This window comes from Anomaloglossus baeobatrachus, chromosome 3 (assembly GCF_048569485.1).
Source record: "Anomaloglossus baeobatrachus isolate aAnoBae1 chromosome 3, aAnoBae1.hap1, whole genome shotgun sequence".
Lineage (NCBI taxonomy): Eukaryota > Metazoa > Chordata > Amphibia > Anura > Aromobatidae > Anomaloglossus > Anomaloglossus baeobatrachus.
In genome coordinates, this window is record NC_134355.1 from 447,324,333 (window position 1) to 447,343,419 (window position 19,087).

Consider the following 19,087-nt stretch of genomic DNA (forward strand, 5'->3'; position numbering starts at 1 on the left):
TGATGGGACAGTGATCACTGCGGGAGAATAAAATTCTGATTGGATCTGTAAGTGGTGCCCATGGCTCATCATTCTTTTCAAGAGACTTATTAAAAGGAACTTGTCAGGTCCAATAAGCCCGCCAACCCAGTAGGATTGATACCTATATGCCCAAATTCCCTCCCTAATGAGCCCTGTATAACGCGATTCACTAATATGAATGTTTAAAAAAAGCAATTATAAACCTCGCTGTCCCTATACTAATTAGGGCCTTGACTAGTCAAAGGGGTGTTAGTTCCCCAGACTCGTTGGCCTTCGTTCCATGTTATCATGCCCCTGTGGGCGTGATAACATGATTATCATGACCTGACATTACTGCCAGCTAATGGAAATCTTGCGCATACTGGTTGTTCATTTCAGCCTTGTCAGTGCACCTCAGAAGCAGGGTGGACGCTTCCTGGCTTCATTAGATGCACTGCACACGACCAGAAGTTCAGAAGACGGCTCATATACATGTCTTCTGAACTTCCAATCATGTGTAGTGTGTCTAATGAAGGTGGAAAGCGTCCAACCTAATTGTGAGGTGCAAAAAAGGGCTGGATGATTTCCTCAGTACACACAACATTGCCGGTTATAAATGATTTAGTGACAAAATATATAATTAGTGGAGGAAGGTTGAACTAGACGGACCTAGGTTTTTCAACCTATGTAACCAGGTGATGAGGCCAAAATGAGCTGCACGCATGCGCGAGGTTTCCAAGAAGCCATCTCGTGGAAATAAGGTTATCACGCCCACAGGGGTGTGATAATGTCATGGGCGGAGGAGGGGACGTCGCGCTCTCCCACTGCTCGGGTTCGGCTGCCGCTGGTGCTGCAGCCTCCGTTGCTCGGTGGCTCGAGCGATGGGCCGGATCCCGGGGACTCGAGCGGCACTCCTCGCCTGTGAGTGAAAAGGGGATTGGTTTTGGGGATTTATTGTCCGTGACGCCACCCACGGTTGTGGTTATTGTGTGGACACCACCGCTGCTCTGTATGGGGATCCCGGGAGCGGTAACAGGGAGAAGCTTTGTTGTTATTTCTCCCCTTCGTGGGTAGGGGGTTGGTTGTCCCGGGGCCCGGTGATGGGGTAGGGATGGATGGCAAGCCGGAAGCCTGGTGAGGTTCAGGGTCGCGGGGGCAGCGCTGTGCCGCACGGCACGGTGGTACTCACTCAGCCTGAGACGTTGACACAGTTCTCGGTAAAACACACGGCTGGAAAGACGGTTCTCACGGACGGCTGCTGTTGCATTTCCCCGGTAGTTAACGGTGACTGTCTCTTTCCCTGCACCTTGTGTAATGTTGGTAGCGATGGGTTCCCACCGGTAACCCACTCCCCGACTTGGATATGGGCTGGAGGAGCCCCTCTTTGCCCGCAGGTGCAGGCCCTGAGAAACTGGTGCCTTGGCGGTGGCGGTGTCTCTCTCCTACGGTTGCCTTCAATCGGGACTTAGTTGTTGGGAGACCCGGAGGTCCCCTTCACTGACGGATTTGGCAAATTCACGGCGACTCCTAGCCTTGCCGGGATCCGAAAGGCCCCTGCCAATGGTTCTGGCTTCTCTTTGTATACCGGTCCGGTACCGCCGGGCCACCACCCGTCCACGGTCCTTTCGGCAACCTCCGATCAGCCTCCACTGCAGACGGTCACCGCCGTCTGCTAACCTTGCTGTCTCAGTCCGGGGCACACACCCGGACCAACTTCAGGCTTTCAAACTGTCACTTTCTCCTTCACTTCAACTCCTCTCACTTGCTCCTCTACCACTCGACTCTAACTTCAACTCCAACTTCCACTAACTGCCTGGTTTTCCCGCCTCCAGGACTGTGAACTCCTCGGTGGGCGGAGCCAACCGCCTGGCCCACCCCCTGGTGTGGACTTCAGCTCCTGGAGGAAGGCAACAAGGCTTTCAGGTTTAGCTTTGGTGTACCTATCCGGGGTGTAGGGTGTGGTGATGTCATTACCTGTGACCCCTGGCTTGCCCAGGGCATCACAATAACATGGAAAGAGGGCTAACTAGTCTTTGGAAACAACGCCCCATCAACCAGTCAAGGCCCTAACTAGCATAGAGAAAGAGAGGTTTATAAGTTATTTTTTAAACATTCATATTAGTGAATAGCGTTATACAGGGCTGGCTAGGCAGGGAATTTGACTATACAGTTATGAATGATGCTGGAGGGCATAGGTGACCTGATATTTTAATAATTTCTGCACTAAATTTTATTAATTTATTATGATATATGCTATGACAAATTTAATAATTTCCTTCCATCAGTGTATATCAAGCCTCTCAGTACCTTGTCCTCCCAATGGACATTAATTACAGTGCTTTCTAATTATTCCATTTTCCTTGGCATCCAAGAAGAAATGATTTGTTTGATGAAGCTCTGGTTTCCTGGCGTGACATCACCATCACACAATGATTTTCCTGTTCGCGGTGACGTCGCTTACAGAGAGACTTTCCCCCTGAGCTCTGAATTCCAAAGCGATGAGCTTTCTGCTCTCACACCATGTTCCGTGCTGAATGTGGCTATTAGAGGCGATTCTGAAACATTTTAAAGGATCCCTTAAGGGCTTGAACAATCTTCATACCTTCACAGAAAGGCTTCCTTTAGCTAACATCAAGCAGGATCGTAGTGAGCTGCTCATTATAGCCATTTTGGAAATAGACTGAGTTTGTCAGTGAGACACCAGTGAAAAGATAAACAGGATTATGAGAAGTACATAAAGCCTAATAAAACTGCACAAACAAACTTTTTTCTTGTCCTTTCTGTGCCAAGTTAGATGTTGAGGCTTGTTTGTTACTTAAATGCACTCAGCTCTAAGCGAGTGAATAAAAGCTGAAGTTTCTCCACACCTGTGCGTATCTGATGCCATAAATCTTAATACTATAACAGTTTTACCACCAGACCAGAAATGCCATTGCTGGAAGCCATTCCACTCCTATGGAGAGATGCTTTCACTCGATCCAAAGGTGCTCAGGATGATGAATTGGTGTCTTCAAATTGACAGCTCTACATGTTATATATCTTCAAAGTGACCTTTGGTTTATGGCTTAAGAAATAACTTAAAATTAGTTTAAATGGTAACTCCCATCTTTCTTGCCCACTGGAATGGGGCCCCAGTACAACCTCCACTGTGCAGGGGAAGACAGTAAAGTATCTTAGAAGTCAGACTACCTGTCATGTCTCCACCAGAGTCCACTCCTGCGACTTCTGCTTCAATCACCAGGTGCCGCCGTATTCCTGGCATGGGCAGTGCTGGTGATAGGGGAGGAATCAGTACCAGAGGCTCTGGTGGGCGTAGGCACCGCCCATCCACTAAGCTGGGTTTCACTGGGACCTGCAGTACCACTGGCTGACCATGGTGCCGTGTGCCTTCCAGCTGAAGTTACCATCTTTCAGCCACGGCCAATGGGAAGGCACCACACCCTTCTTATTCCTCCTCTTGTCTGCTGGTCGCGGCCAGATATAGTCTTGCAGTATAATTCTGTGCCTCTGGTTCACATCTTGCTCTTGAACTTTGATCCCTATGTTTTTGACCTCTTTCTGTTCACTGATGACTCTCCTGCCTGCCGTGTTTTGTACTTCGCTGCCATCTCCGGTTTGACCTTAGTCTGATTTCCTGAATACGCTCTTGCCTGCCAATTTTGTCCCTTTTTTGTACCTCCTGGTTTTGACCCTGCCTAACGACCATTCTTCCCTGGATTGCAGCCTTCCATAGACAGCGATCACCTGGACCTTGTTGTAATTCCAGATCCCTGTACAGGGGTTAAAGGGTTTCAGGGTTCTCAGGATCCTGACTGGGTGGCTAGCCTCTAGTCTGTCCATGACAGTTTCCCTGAGTCTGTGGTCCCGGGCAGACATCACACCACCATAATCAGAATAGTGACCCCCATAATCACAATGTTATGGCAAATCATAGTGATATGTAACACTATACAAGATGGGAATTTCACTTTGAAAATAGTCAAAAAATATAATCAAATTATTAATTAGTCCTTGTCTACAATGAGGTTTGCAACTATCCTAAACTCACACCAGGGAAAACTGTATAAGAAATCAATTACCTAACAAGATGTTTTGCAGAACAGGATAAAACGTCTGGAAGCATTCTAGGAAACCACAGATGAAACATAAAACTCCATACATATTTTGCCTCTAGATGGAACTAAACACTGCTTCACAGGCAGGATCACCAGAACTACGGTAAAAATATCTAGTATCGAGAGTTACTGTGAAAACACATACTAGTAACTGCTTATTAAGCATTTTTCATAATATCTGGGGGCTGTATGTAGCCGCTGATCCTTCCCGATAACAACCCAGGGTGTAGCATGTAGCACAACAGTACAACAGAGAATAAAATCCTTTTTTACAGCACTGCTCAAGTGTCATTTCAGAATTAATTATATGTGGATAAATGTTTTATCATTGGAGTGACTTAAAGAGGACCAACCACAAGGATTTTGCTATATGAAGTAAAGGTATGGCACTAAGCTACTGAATCCAGCATACATATTGTAGAAAAATCCGATACTTAGTTGATGAAATATCTATAATCAAAGTTACAGAAATGCACTGCACTTTGATTGACAGGTGCAATGGGGCGGGGCTTTGTAGGTCGGGACTTTTGGCATTTATTCCTCCTCCGGCGTTCTCCAGGCATGCCCCCTTTTCTTTATTTGAATATTGTGCCATTATGCCATTGCTGTTGTTAGCAGCACCTGCGCATTGCCACAGGAATTATATCTTGATTAAAATGCTGCTGGTGTTCGCTCCATTATATTAAAGACACTGCTTTGAAAACTATGAGCGGCAGGGGAGTCTGCACAGTTTTGTTTTTTTTTACATCTACGCACACGCCGATGTCGCTCATAGTCTTCACAGCAGTGTCTTAAAAAAAATCGCGGACTCTGGCGCCATTTTAATGAAGACATAATTCCTGTGGCAATGAGCACGCACCACCAACAACAGCAATGGCGGCGCGGCACGAGATTCAAATACAGAAAAGGGCACCAGCAAGGAGGATGCCGGAGGAGGAATTAAGGCCAAGGACTCGACCCATCAACCATATTTCATCAACCAAGCATTCCATCTTTTTACAACAGGTAAGCCTGGATTCAGCATCTTACTGCCAGTATGGCACTGCCTTTACTCATATAGAAAACTCCTGGTGGTTGGTTCTCTTTAAAAAGAAATGAGGCTTCTCCCAGCTTAAATATTCATAATACTCATAATAGAACTTTCATCTGGGACTTAAAAAGAATTTGCTACCAGGTTTTTGACACCTAATCTGAGAGCAGCATAACATAGGGACAGATATCCTCATTCCATCGGTGTCACTGACTAGCTGCTTGATATAATTTTGATAAAAACAGTGTTTAATCAGCAGGAAATAATCACTAGAGGACTACTTTGCTTGCTGCCAAGTAGTCCAGCATATTAATGAGCTTGATTAACCCCCACCCCCATTACTGATTGACAGCATTCTGTGTACACTGTATATGAGCAGACAGCTGCCAATCAGTGATGTGTGTGGAGTTAAGCGGGCTTTACACGCTACAATATATCTTACGATGTGTCGGCGGGGTCACGTCGTAAGTGACGCACATCCGGCATCGTAAGTTATATTGTAGCGTGTGACAGCTACGTGCGATTGCGATTGAACGTTAAAACGTTCATCGCATGCACATCATTCAATTGCTAAAAATTGAAAGTGAGGTTGTTCAATGTTCCCGAGGTAGCACATATCGCAGTATGTGACACCCCGGGAACGATGAACAGATCTTACCTGCGTCCTGCGGCTCCCACCGGCAATGCGGAAGGAAGTGGGTGGGATGTTTACGTCCCGTTCAACTCCGCCCCTCCGCTTCTATTGGCCGGCTGCCGCGTGATGTCGATGTGACGCCGAACGTCCCTCCCACTCCAGGAAGTGGATGTTCGCCGCCCACATCGAGGTCGTATGGAAGGGTAAGTACGTGTGACGGCAAATAATCGTTTGTGCAACACGATCAACAAATTGAACGTGCCGCACATACGATGGGGGTGGTTACGATCGCATACGATATCGTATACTTAATTGTAAGGTGTAAAGCAGGCTTTATAGAGCTTCATATTCAAATATCTGCTAGATCTGCAATAGAGAAACATTGATTTTATCAAAATGACAGCACCAGCTCAGTAAGTGACACACTGCTGGAATCAGTGTCTCTATCTCTACATTATGCTGCTGTCAGATGGGAGAGTAAAAACCTGGTGACAGATTCCCCTTAATTAGAAGGTCCAGCTGGGAGAAAAAAAATGCACGCCACCAGTGTTCTCTGTCTCAATCATAAGTGTTTAGCCCATTGTTAAAATTCTAATAATAAGAAGAGATATAAACTAAGGGAAAAAAGAAAGGGAATGAAAGAGTACAACAAAACAAATTAAATAATAATTATATTATGAAATTAAGGTTGGAAAAAGAAGGATAGCCAAACAATGATAGCAAAAAAATAACATGAAAGTTCATCCCCAAAAATATATATTTCCTGTAAAGTGAGAGAAATGGTGGTGGGGGTAGAAAATACACAATAGATATATATTTAAATATCATCATTGTGTAAAAACTATACTTGGAAAAGCACAAAGAACAAACTAGCTGTAATATTCCAATATTAATATTTCTAATAAGAAGAATTCTCAGAAACATCTGAAATAAATAAACGCCTATTAAAACTTGACTTACAGCATGTCTGAAAATGTCCTGATGGAATTTTGTGTACTGGCATAATTAACCAATTATTTAGGGTGTTTCAGGGAGTGGTTACTTAATTTTGCCTTCCAGCTATTGTTTATGAAAATCATTTAACTCAAACCACTTTTTTCCATTAATTTATAACCCAGGGCTTAAACTAGAATTAATATGAAAGATGCTTTCGATGCTTCGGTTTTGGCTATATTTTAGGACCAGACTCAAATAATGTAAAGAAATGTTTCATTTTAGCTCAAATAATAGACACAACTGACCAAATACATACAATACACCAGCTGCATACCTTTAGTGCAAGTCATGACTGGAGGTTAACACACTAACAAACAAGATTTAATGACATACAGAAAAGGTGTACAAGGGCCAACAGCTAAATACTTAAAATGTTAACGCTCCATTTGGGTACAGAGGCCATGCATAGACTGTAAGAGCCAATAGAAGTAACATCCGTCAATTCAGCATCAAATTCCGAAAATATCGTTTTCATGGAGAACGAAAAAATGTGCAGTTCATAGTATCTTTAGTTTTTGTAAGACAAACCTAACAAAAATCTTGAAAACTTCATCAGTTAAAGGCAACGATTCAATAAAGGTTTTATACCCAAAAAATGTCGTAAGAGTTTTGAAAAGTTGTAAAATTGTGGCCAAACTACGAGTTGCACCAAAAGTTTTCAATTTTAATGCCAGTTTTTCCCGAGCTCCGCCAAAATAGGTGGACCTGTGTTGGATGAGGAATGGTTGAGGGTTTGCACATCTTCATATATCAGGAACTTCTGGCTCTACCAAGCTGGTCTTGATGACTTGGGGCTGTAGTCTTATCACGTGAACTGAGAAGTCGAAAAACTACAAGCTGGAGAAGATTTCCAACCAGACATTTTACTACTTAACAGCAGCTTTTTCATTTTATAAGAACATTAGGAAAGTTAAATGCTAACGAAATAATTCTTACACTTGAACGTACAGCCACATTTTGTCACAAAATTACAGCTAACAAATCCCTTGATATTTTGCACATATCAACTGAATTAGTTCAGGACTAGGAGCCATATTCCATAACTTCTTTTGATTTCATGCAGGAAGCCTCTCTGACCTGTTCTCTCCATTTTCTATATGAATTACTGTCTGTTAATAGAAAAGTCACTGCTGTTAGTAGAGTAACATCACTAGAATAGACTAGACGGTGGTCACTGAGACAGACAGTGATATCATATGGTTGACAGCTGCAGATTGGGAGATACCATATGGAGCAGACGTGAACTCATGCTGGAAAATGACTACTTCATGTTATTGTGTATGGCATCTTGTGTCTGTTATATACAACAAGTATTGCTTTATCACTGAACACTTTCATATTTTGTCCAGTTACCAATTGTACTTTCTACCCATTTCTTAAAAAATCATATTGAAATTGTGTAAATAGAGTGTCAACTAACACTAGGCAGAGATTTAATGATAAAAATTAGTGATGAGCGAGCATGCTTGTCACTACTCGGTACTCGCACGAGTATCGCTGTACTCGGGCTGCTCGGCGGGGACCGAGTAATCTCGCGATACTCGTGCTGTACTCGTGGTCTTCATTTCTGCATGTTGGCGCTCTTTTGAGAGCCAGCCCTCATGCAGGGATTGGCTGGCAGACCACTGCAATGCCACAGCCCTGTTAGTTGTGGAATTGCAGTGATTGGCCGGCCTGCACAGCGTGACCGAGCCTTTATATCGGCCGGCGCGCTGTGCTCTGCTCACAGCTATTCAGACATTCAGTGTAGGGAGAGTGTCGCTGATTCAGGGAAAGCTTTGCGGCCCTTTATAGTTAGTTCCGGAGCAGGGCTGCAAACAGTGTGACCAGAAGTCCTTCTCAGGACTATTCTAGTTGTATACAGGCAGGCAGGGTATAGCCAGGTCGGAGTACAGTAGCAGAGTCCTTCTCAGGACTATTGTTGCTATATACAGGCAGGGTATAGCCAGGTCGGAATACAGGCTAGTGACCAGAAGAGTCCTTGTCAGGACTATTGTAGCAGTATACAGGCAGGCAGGCAGGGTATATAGCCATTCCTAGTGGTGACCGTATACCAGCCTTCATCATATCTGGGGCTGGTGTACACAGTGTAAAACAGTCCAGATAGTGTCAGACTTCTCAGTAATTGTCGCTCCTAAAAACCAGTTAGGTTCTTATTGCGTCCGTGCTTGCATTTAAAAACAGCACGTGTGTGGCAGTCGGTGGCAGGGTACAGGTGCGCGTTTTGCACAAACTATTATATAACGCACAAGTCTAGTGTATAATACACGTCAGTCAGCAGTGTCTGATAGTGTCAGACTTCTCAGTAATTGTCGCTCCTAAAAACCAGTTAGGTTCTTATTGCGTCCGTGCTTGCATTTAAAAACAGCACGTGTGTGGCAGTCGGTGGCAGCGTACAGGTGCGCGTTTTGCACAAACTATTATATAACGCACAAGTCTAGTGTATAATACACGTCAGTCAGCAGTGTCTGATAGTGTCAGACTTCTCAGTAATTGTCGCTCCTAAAAACCAGTTAGGTTCTTATTGCGTCCGTGCTTGCATTTAAAAACAGCACGTGTGTGGCAGTCGGTGGCAGGGTACAGGTGCGCGTTTTGCACAAACTATTATATAACGCACAAGTCTAGTGTATAATACACGTCAGTCAGCAGTGTCTGATAGTGTCAGACTTCTCAGTAATTGTCGCTCCTAAAAACCAGTTAGGTTCTTATTGCGTCCGTGCTTGCATTTAAAAACAGCACGTGTGTGGCAGTCGGTGGCAGCGTACAGGTGCGCGTTTTGCACAAACTATTATATAACGCACAAGTCAAGTGTATAATACACGTCAGTCAGCAGTGTCTGATAGTGTCAGACTTCTCAGTAATTGTCGCTCCTAAAAACCAGTTAGGTTCTTATTGCGTCCGTGCTTGCATTTAAAAACAGCACGTGTGTGGCAGTCGGTGGCAGGGTACAGGTGCGCGTTTTGCACAAACTATTATATAACGCACAAGTCTAGTGTATAATACACGTCAGTCAGCAGTGTCTGATAGTGTCAGACTTCTCAGTAATTGTCGCTCCTAAAAACCAGTTAGGTTCTTATTGCGTCCGTGCTTGCATTTAAAAACAGCACGTGTGTGGCAGTCGGTGGCAGGGTACAGGTGCGCGTTTTGCACAAACTATTATATAACGCACAAGTCTAGTGTATAATACACGTCAGTCAGCAGTGTCTGATAGTGTCAGACTTCTCAGTAATTGTCGCTCCTAAAAACCAGTTAGGTTCTTATTGCGTCCGTGCTTGCATTTAAAAACAGCACGTGTGTGGCAGTCGGTGGCAGCGTACAGGTGCGCGTTTTGCACAAACTATTATATAACGCACAAGTCTAGTGTATAATACACGTCAGTCAGCAGTGTCTGATAGTGTCAGACTTCTCAGTATGTAATTGTCGCTCCTAAAAACCAGTTAGGTTCTTATTGCGTCCGTGCTTGCATTTAAAAACAGCACGTGTGTGGCAGTCGTTGGCAGCGTACAGGTGCGCGTTTTGCACAAACTATTATATAACGCACAAGTCTAGTGTATAATACACGTCAGTCAGCAGTGTCTGATAGTGTCAGACTTCTCAGTATGTAATTGTCGCTCCTAAAAACCAGTTAGGTTCTTATTGCGTCCGTGCTTGCATTTAAAAACAGCACGTGTGTGGCAGTCGGTGGCAGCGTCAGGCTCCATATTGTCCCTGGATAGAGACGTGCATGATGGCCTGTAAACATGAAGTGCCCATTGTAAGGAAGTGGGTCTATTGTAGTATAGCCCTTAGGCAGGGCAGCCAAAAATTGGGAGGCTCCATATTGTCCCTGGATAGAGATGTGCATGAGGGCCTCAAAACATTGTTCCCATTGCAAAGGAGCGGGTCTCCTGTCGTTGTAATGCCCATTCAGAAAGAATGGGCGAAAAAATTTACCACTGGGGGTATACCTGAAACAACGGCTTAACTATTGTAACGGTCACCATGATGGCGCATGAGGAGAAGGAGGAGCAGTCCAGCGATTAGCCAAAGTCCAGAAGTGTGTTACCATGGGTGAGTGGAGGTACATGGCAAATTCCCGTTACAAACTTTAAATTCCGCTGTAATTTGCTGTTGGTGTGTGTGGTGAAGTCTGGCCAAATCCAACCCTTGTTCATCTTGATCAGAGTCAGCCTGTCAGCATTTACAGTTGACAGGCGGGTGCGTTTATCTGTAATGATTCCACCTGCGGCACTAAAAACACGCTCTGACAAAACGCTAGCAGCAGGGCAGGCCAGGACTTCCAAGGCGTAGAGAGCCAATTCATGCCACGTGTCCAGCTTGGATACCCAATAATTGTAAGGCACAGAGGAATGTCGGAGTACAGTTGTTCGATCTGCAAGGCACTCCTTCAGCATCTGGGCAAACTTAGGATTTCTTGTGGCACTACCCCGCACCTCAGGGGCTGTGGTACGTGAGGGGCTGAGAAAACTGTCCCACATCTTAAAGACTGTTCCCCTACCTCTGGCGGATTGGACTTGTGCCTCTCTCGGCTGTACGCCTCGGTTGTCCACTGATTCATGACCTATGCCGCTAGCGTTTTGTGAGGGGAATGCTTTGCCTACTTCCGTGACTATGGCCTTCTGGAACTGCTGCATTTTGCATGACCTCTCCGCCTCGGGAATAAGAGACATAAAGTTCTCCTTTTAGCGTGGGTCTAACAGTGTTACCAACCAGTAATGATTGTCGGCCAAGATGTTCTTAACGCGAGGGTCACGAGACAGGCAGCTTACCATAAAGTCAGCCATGTGTGCCAGACTCTTAACAGCCATCACTTCAGTATCCTGACCAACACGATGACTGAACATGCTGTCCTCCTCCTCCTCCTCCTCATCATCTACCCTGTCCTCTGGCCAGCCACGCTGAACCGAGGATATGACTGCATGTCATATCCTCAATTTGGCCAGAGAGTTGCTCCATGTCTTCATCCTCCTCCTCGTCATAGTCCTCCACTGCACGTTGTGATGAGACGAGGCTGGGCTGTGTGTTATCATCACCCACACCCACTACTGTTTCTTGCTCAAACTCATCGCGCTCCGCCTGCAATGCATCATGGTTGTTTTTTGAGCAGAGACCATTTTAGAAGGCAGAGAAGCGGTATGGTGACGCTAATAATGTCGTCATCGCCGCTCACCATCTTGGTGGAGTCCTCAAAGTTTTGGCGGATGGTGCATAGGTCGGACATCCATCTCCACTCCTCAGGTGTTATGTGTGGAGTTTGACCCATTTCCCGACGGCTTAGGTGATGCAGGTACTCAACAACTGCCCTCTTCTGCTCACATATCCTGACCAACTTGTGCAGAGTTGAATTCCAACGCGTGGGGACATCACACACCAGTCTGTGTGCCGGAAGATGCAAACGGCGTCTTAAGCCGGCAAGGCCGGCTGAAGCAGTAGGTGACTTTCGAAAATGTGCAGACAGGCGGCGAACTTTTACCAGCAGATCAGACAGCTCTGAGTATGACTTTAGAAACCGCTGAACCACGAGGTTGAGCACATGGGCCACGCATGGAACATGTGTCAGCTGGCCTCGCCTCAAAGCCGCCACCAGGTTCCGGCCATTGTCACACACGACCTTTCCTGGCTTTAGGTTCAGAGTTGTGAGCCAGTGATCTGCCTGCTGTTTCAGAGCTGTCCACACCTCTTCTGCATTGTGGGGTTTGTCACCTATGCAGATTAGCTTCAGCACTGCCTGTTGCCGCTTCGCCGAGGCAGTGCTGCAGTGCTTCTGTGTCGCCCTGGACAAGCCAGGGGCCACAGAGCACAACACTTAAACACCCCACACTCCCTGCAGGCATATCATAGTCAAAACACAAAATCCTTGTTGCCTTCCCCAGGGGCTGTTGTCCACACCAGGGTGTGGAGCCAGGCGGTTGGTCTCCACCCACCGAGGAGGAGGGAAAACACAGGCAGTGAGAGTTAAGCTAAGGAAGTGGAAGGAGGAAAGTAGTAGAGAGGAGAAAAGTGACAGCAAAGAGCCTGAAGTTGGTCCGGGTGTGTGGCCCGGACAGGACAGCAAGGTTGGCAGGATGTGGTGACCGTCTGCAGTGGAGGCCGATTGGAGTCTGCCGTAAGGACCGTGGACGGGTGGTGACCCGGCCGTACCGGACCGGTATACAAAGAGAAGCCAGCACCATTGGCAGAGGACTTTCGGATCCCGGCAAGGCTTGGTGTCGCCGTGAATTTGACAAATCCGTTAGTGAAGGGAACCTCAGGGTTTCCAAACAGCCAAGTCCAGATAGAAGGCAACCGTACAACCGTGAAGGGGAGACACAGCCACCGCCAAGGGCAACCGTCTCCCAGGGCCAGCGCCTGTGGGCAAAAGGGGCTCCTCCGGCCCATATCCAGGTCGGGGAGCGGGTTACCGTTGGGAAACCATCACTACCAACACTTAACTTAGGTGCAGGGAGAGACAGTCATCACTAACCTGCAGGGAGGAACAACCGCAGCCGTCCGAGTGACCCGTCCATCCAGCCACTTGTTTAACCGTGAACTGTGTCATCATCATTGGGCTGAGTGAGTACCTCCGTGCCGTGCGGCACAGCGCTGCCCCTGCGACCCTGCACCTCATCAGGCCCCGCAACCCGCCTGTCATCCATGTCTACCCCATCACCAGGCCCCGGGACAACCAACCCCCCTACCCACGGAGGGGAGAAATAACAACAAAGCTGCTCCCTGTCACAGGCTCCCGGGATCCCCGTCCAGAGCAGCGGTGGTGTCCACACAATCACCACAACCGTGGGTGGCGTCACGGACAATATCCCCAAAACCCAAACCACCCCTTTTCACTCACGGGCGAGTAGCGCCGCTCGAGTCCCCGGGATCCGGCCATCGCTCGAGCCAACGAGCAGCAGCAGCCATAGAGCAGCGTCAGCCGGACCCGAGCAGTGGGAGAGCGCACCGTCCCCTCCTCCGCCCGCGACACTTCCAGCTTGGGACTGGTGTGGAGGGTAAAGTGGATCAGGATGCGCAGGAGGAGGAGGAGGCTGAGGAGCATGACATTCCGGAGCTGTAGAGTGTGTGTGAAACCCTGACTGAGGTAGGGCCTGCAAAACTTGGTGTGTGAAGGACGTGTTCCGTCCCTCGCTCAGACTGGGTCCCAGCTTGCACAATATTAACCCAGTGTGACGTCAACGAGATGTAGCGGCCTTGCCCACATGCACTTGTCCACGTGTCTGTGGTTAGGTGGACTTTGGCTGAAACAGCGTTGTTCAGGGCACGTGTGATGTTTTGTGACACGTGGTTATGCGGGGACGGCACACCGGGAGAAATAGTGGCGGCTGTGGACCGAGTAACGTGGGACAGCTGCCACCATCAGGTCGCGGAATGCTTCTGTCTCAACCAGCCTAAAAGGCAACATTTCCAGCGCAAGCAGTCGCGAAATGTTAGCATTTAGAACTGTGGCATGTGGGGTGTTGGCAGTGTATTTGCGCCTGCGTTCAAAGGTTTGCTGAATGGATAACTGAACGTTGCGCTGGGACAAGGACGTGCTTGATGATGGTGTTCTTTCTGCGTAGGCAACTGCAGGTGCAGGAGTGGAGGAGGCTTGTTCGCAGGCAGCATGGACAGGGGATTGGCTCGCATGCACAACCAGCGAAGACGTAGCAGTGACATCAGCAAGCACTGCTCCTCGACTCTGTTGTACTTCCCACAAAGTCGGGTGCTTGGCTGACATGTGCCTGATCATGCTGGTGGTGGTCAGGCTGCTAGTTTTGGTACCCCTGCTGATGCTGGCATGGCAGGTGTTGCAAATGGCCTTTTTAGAATCATCTGGAGCCAACTTAAAAAACTGCCAGTGTCAGAGTTCCGGGTTTTCCAGTTTTCTTTTGAAAGAGCTTGCCCTTTGTTAACATGGAGTTTTCTGTTCTGTTGCCCTACTTCCTGTCCATCTGTTTAAAAGCCGCCCCTAAAGCTTAGTCCAGTGCCTGAGTATACTGCTTCCTGTGTGCTCCTGCCCTGCTGCTTTTGGTTCCTGATTGTTATTCGGATCCTCTTGGAAAACAACTGACACCGACTCTGGACTTCATCTGGTATCATCTAGCTGTGCCCGGACTCCGTTTGCCGTCTTTGGTCGGCACTTCTGCCCGGTTCCTTCCGTTTAATACCACTCTGGACTCACATCACGTACGGACATTTTTGGACTTACCTATTGCCCTTTTGTGTCCCGGCTGCTGCGCATTTAGGGCTTCTGGGGTGATTGCCAGACAGTCCCTGTATAGGGGTTCGCTCTTGGTGGTCTCCCTGGGGGAGTCCGGTGCGCGGTCCCGGGAATTCCCTTTCGCTCCGTCCCTGGAAGGTATTTCCTGTATTTATGTTCTACTGTGTTTTTGTTCCGTTTATGTACATATTTGCTGGTTGCATATTATAAACGTCTTGCACCAAGAACTCGTCTCTGGTTGTCATTGCCCTAACGCAATCGAAATCCTCAATACATACAATAGTATTACAGCCAGACTCGGGAAGACCTAACATTTGTACAGGCACCTTGTGTCGTGTTGTTCCGGGGAACAGTTGCCTGACGTCTGCCTGGGGCCACCACTCTGCTTCTTACTGCCTGTTGTGATGCTACGCCTCCCTCCCCCTGTGCACTGCTGTCCTCGCTCTGCATATCCTCCTGCCTGGTTGGGTCAGTTACTGGATCATCCACCACGTCGTCTTCCTCTTCCGCACCCTGCTCCTCCTCCTGACTTCCTGACAATTGTGTCTCATCATCGTCCACCCCTTGTTGAGACACGTTGCCAACTTCGTGAGAACGTGGCTGCTCAAATATTTGGGCATCTGTACATACAATCTCGTCATGGCCCACTTCAACAGGAGCTGGCGAGAGGCCAGAATTTGTGAATGGAAACGTGAACGAACAGCTCTTCCGAGTGTACAAGTGTGGGATCAGTAATGTCCGTGGACGTGTACTCGGCCTGGTGGTAGGAAGGAGGATCAGGTTCTGAAATGTGCGGTGCAGTATCACGGCTACTGACACTTGACCGTGTGGAAGACAGAGTGTTTGTGGTGGTGCCAATCTGACTGGAAGCATTATCCGCTATCCAACTAACAACCTGTTGACACTGGTCTTGGTTCAAGAGCGGTGTACTGCTGCGGTCCCCAAGAATTTGGGACAGGACGTGCGAGCGACTAGATGTGGCCCTTTGTTGTGGCGAAATTAGAGCTTGCACACAACCTCGGTCTCTGCCTGCACCACCATCACGTCCACTTCCTTGTTCGTTGACAACGCCCTTGCGCATTTTGCAATGCTGTGCTGATGTGTATTATTCACTAGACTTGTGCGTTATATCCAAGTTTTTGCAAAACTCACACAAATGCAGCGGAAAGCTGCCACCAACAGGCACACACGTGCGTTTTTTAAATGCAAGTACGGAGGCTCTAAGAACCTAACAGGTCTCTATCCAGGGACAACGTGGAGCCTCCCAATTTTTGGCTGCCCTGCCTAAGGGCTATACTATAATACACCCACTTCCTTCCAATGGGCACTTCAGGTTTACAGGCCCTCATGCACGTCTCTATCCAGGGACAACGTGGAGCCTCCCAATTTTTGGCTGCCCTGCCTAAGGGCTATACTACAATAGACCCACTTCCTTCCAATGGGCACTTCAGGTTTACAGGCCCTCATGCACGTCTCTATCCAGGGACAACGTGGAGCCTCCCAATTTTTGGCTGCCCTGCCTAAGGGCTATACTATAATACACCCACTTCCTTCCAATGGGCACTTCAGGTTTACAGGCCCTCATGCACGTCTCTATCCAGGGACAACGTGGAGCCTCCCAATTTTTGGCTGCCCTGCCTAAGGGCTATACTATAATACACCCACTTCCTTCCAATGGGCACTTCAGGTTTACAGGCCCTCATGCACGTCTCTATCCAGGGACAACGTGGAGCCTCCCAATTTTTGGCTGCCCTGCCTAAGGGCTATACTACAATACACCCACTTCCTTCCAATGGGCACTTCAGGTTTACAGGCCCTCATGCACGTCTCTATCCAGGGACAACGTGGAGCCTCCCAATTTTTGGCTGCCCTGCCTAAGGGCTATACTACAATAGACCCACTTCCTTCCAATGGGCACTTCAGGTTTACAGGCCCTCATGCACGTCTCTATCCAGGGACAACGTGGAGCCTCCCAATTTTTGGCTGCCCTGCCTAAGGGCTATACTATAATACACCCACTTCCTTCCAATGGGCACTTCAGGTTTACAGGCCCTCATGCACGTCTCTATCCAGGGACAATGTGGAGCCTCCCAATTTTTGGCTGCCCTGCCTAAGGGCTATACTACAATACACCCACTTCCTTCCAATGGGCACTTCAGGTTTACAGGCCCTCATGCACGTCTCTATCCAGGGACAACGTGGAGCCTCCCAATTTTTGGCTGCCCTGCCTAAGGGCTATACTACAATAGACCCACTTCCTTCCAATGGGCACTTCAGGTTTACAGGCCCTCATGCACGTCTCTATCCAGGGACAACGTGGAGCCTCCCAATTTTTGGCTGCCCTGCCTAAGGGCTATACTATAATACACCCACTTCCTTCCAATGGGCACTTCAGGTTTACAGGCCCTCATGCACGTCTCTATCCAGGGACAACGTGGAGCCTCCCAATTTTTGGCTGCCCTGCCTAAGGGCTATACTACAATAGACCCACTTCCTTCCAATGGGCACTTCAGGTTTACAGGCCCTCATGCACGTCTGTATGCAGGGGCATTGGTGAACCTCACAATTTTGGACTGCCCTGGCAAAGGAAAATACTACAAAGACTCACTTCCTCAAAATGGGCACATTAGACTCAAGAGGCCTTCATGTACGTCTCTTCTCAGGGACATCGGAGTGCCACACAATGTTTTCACGTAAAATCTTTCATGTATTAATCTCAAAAAGTAACATACACCAGCTCTATCTCACTATTGCGTATGTGCCCTTAACATTTCTGCCATGAAAAATCATTTTGGGGTCATTTTGGAAGGTTTTCTGGTGAGTCCGTAAAAATGGCGTAAAACGCGGACAAAATTGTTCACAGCTGTGACTTTTCAGTGATAAATGCTTCAAGGGGTCTTCCCCATGCTGTTGCCATGTCATTTGAGCACTCTTCTGAGACTTTTGTGACATTTTTAGGGTTTCTCCATGCTGCCGGGGGGTCATTTCACAAAAATACTCGGGTCTCCCATAGGATAACATTGGGCTCGTTGCTCGGCCCGAGTACACGAGTATCTTGGGATGCTCGGCCCGAGCTTCGAGCACCCGAGCTTTTTAGTACTCGCTCATCACTAATAAAAATCAATGCAGAGGAACCAAACAAACTGGTCATCACGTAGAGACGTCAACCACTTAAATGCAGTTAGAACAAGCAGCATTTAACTGCTGTGCAGGACAAGTATAACATAGTTTTTCAGAAGTATGCAAGAGCACGTCTGAAGGAATGACAGTTACATGATCTTAAAGGTGGTGGGCATAATTTATAAGCTAAGAAACTGGTGACAGGTTCCCTTTAACTTCAAAAAAAGACGCATAAGAGGAGATCACATTTATATTTTTTATATAAATACATGTGTTGTTAATACAAAAGACTGGCACATGACTTATTCCTTCCAAAGGCAATACTAAGCACCAGGAGGCATACATTGCGAGTGGAACAGAGGTGATTCCGGCAGCTAAATAGGAAAGGGTTCTTTACAGTTAGAGCAGTCAGACTGTGGAATGCCCTACCACAAGAGGTAGTAATGGCAGATACTATAACCACTTATAATAAAGGGCTAGATGCTTTTCTCAAAACTAATGACATTGTGGGTTATAAATAATTGAGTGATAGAGATTGTATAACTGGTGAAGCAAAGGTTGAACCTGATGGTCTTAAGTCTTTTTTTCACCTATAAAATTCTGTAAATAACTCTACCTCAGTACAAGATGAATAAAAATAACTATGACATTTAACATATTTACTGAGAACCTCTATACATTGTATTTTTTTTCCAAGGTGAGATATGCCAAGTATTTGCACATTGGTCAAACCCAAGACCCATGAGAAGACAGCACCTATTTGGAGTATGTACTCATTATTTTATAGAAAGTTACTGCTTGGCTGAATAAGATGCCTTAGATACAGCTCAGTGCGGTTACTGCCTCCCATTGAAGAGACCCAACTCGTTAGGTAGTTTAATTTTGAAGGCAAAGCTTCATCGTTACAATATAAATAAATAATATGTAATATATATATATATATATATATATATATATATATATATATATATATATATATAGACAGCACAGTATCCCCC

At 47.0% G+C, this 19,087-nt stretch overlaps 1 protein-coding gene across 2 annotated transcripts in view; it reads right to left on the minus strand.

Moving 5' to 3' along the window:
- The window catches only part of P3H2 (prolyl 3-hydroxylase 2), a 285,452-nt gene that overhangs the window by 125,187 nt on the left and 141,178 nt on the right, over window positions 1-19,087 (minus strand). The window lies entirely within an intron of this gene.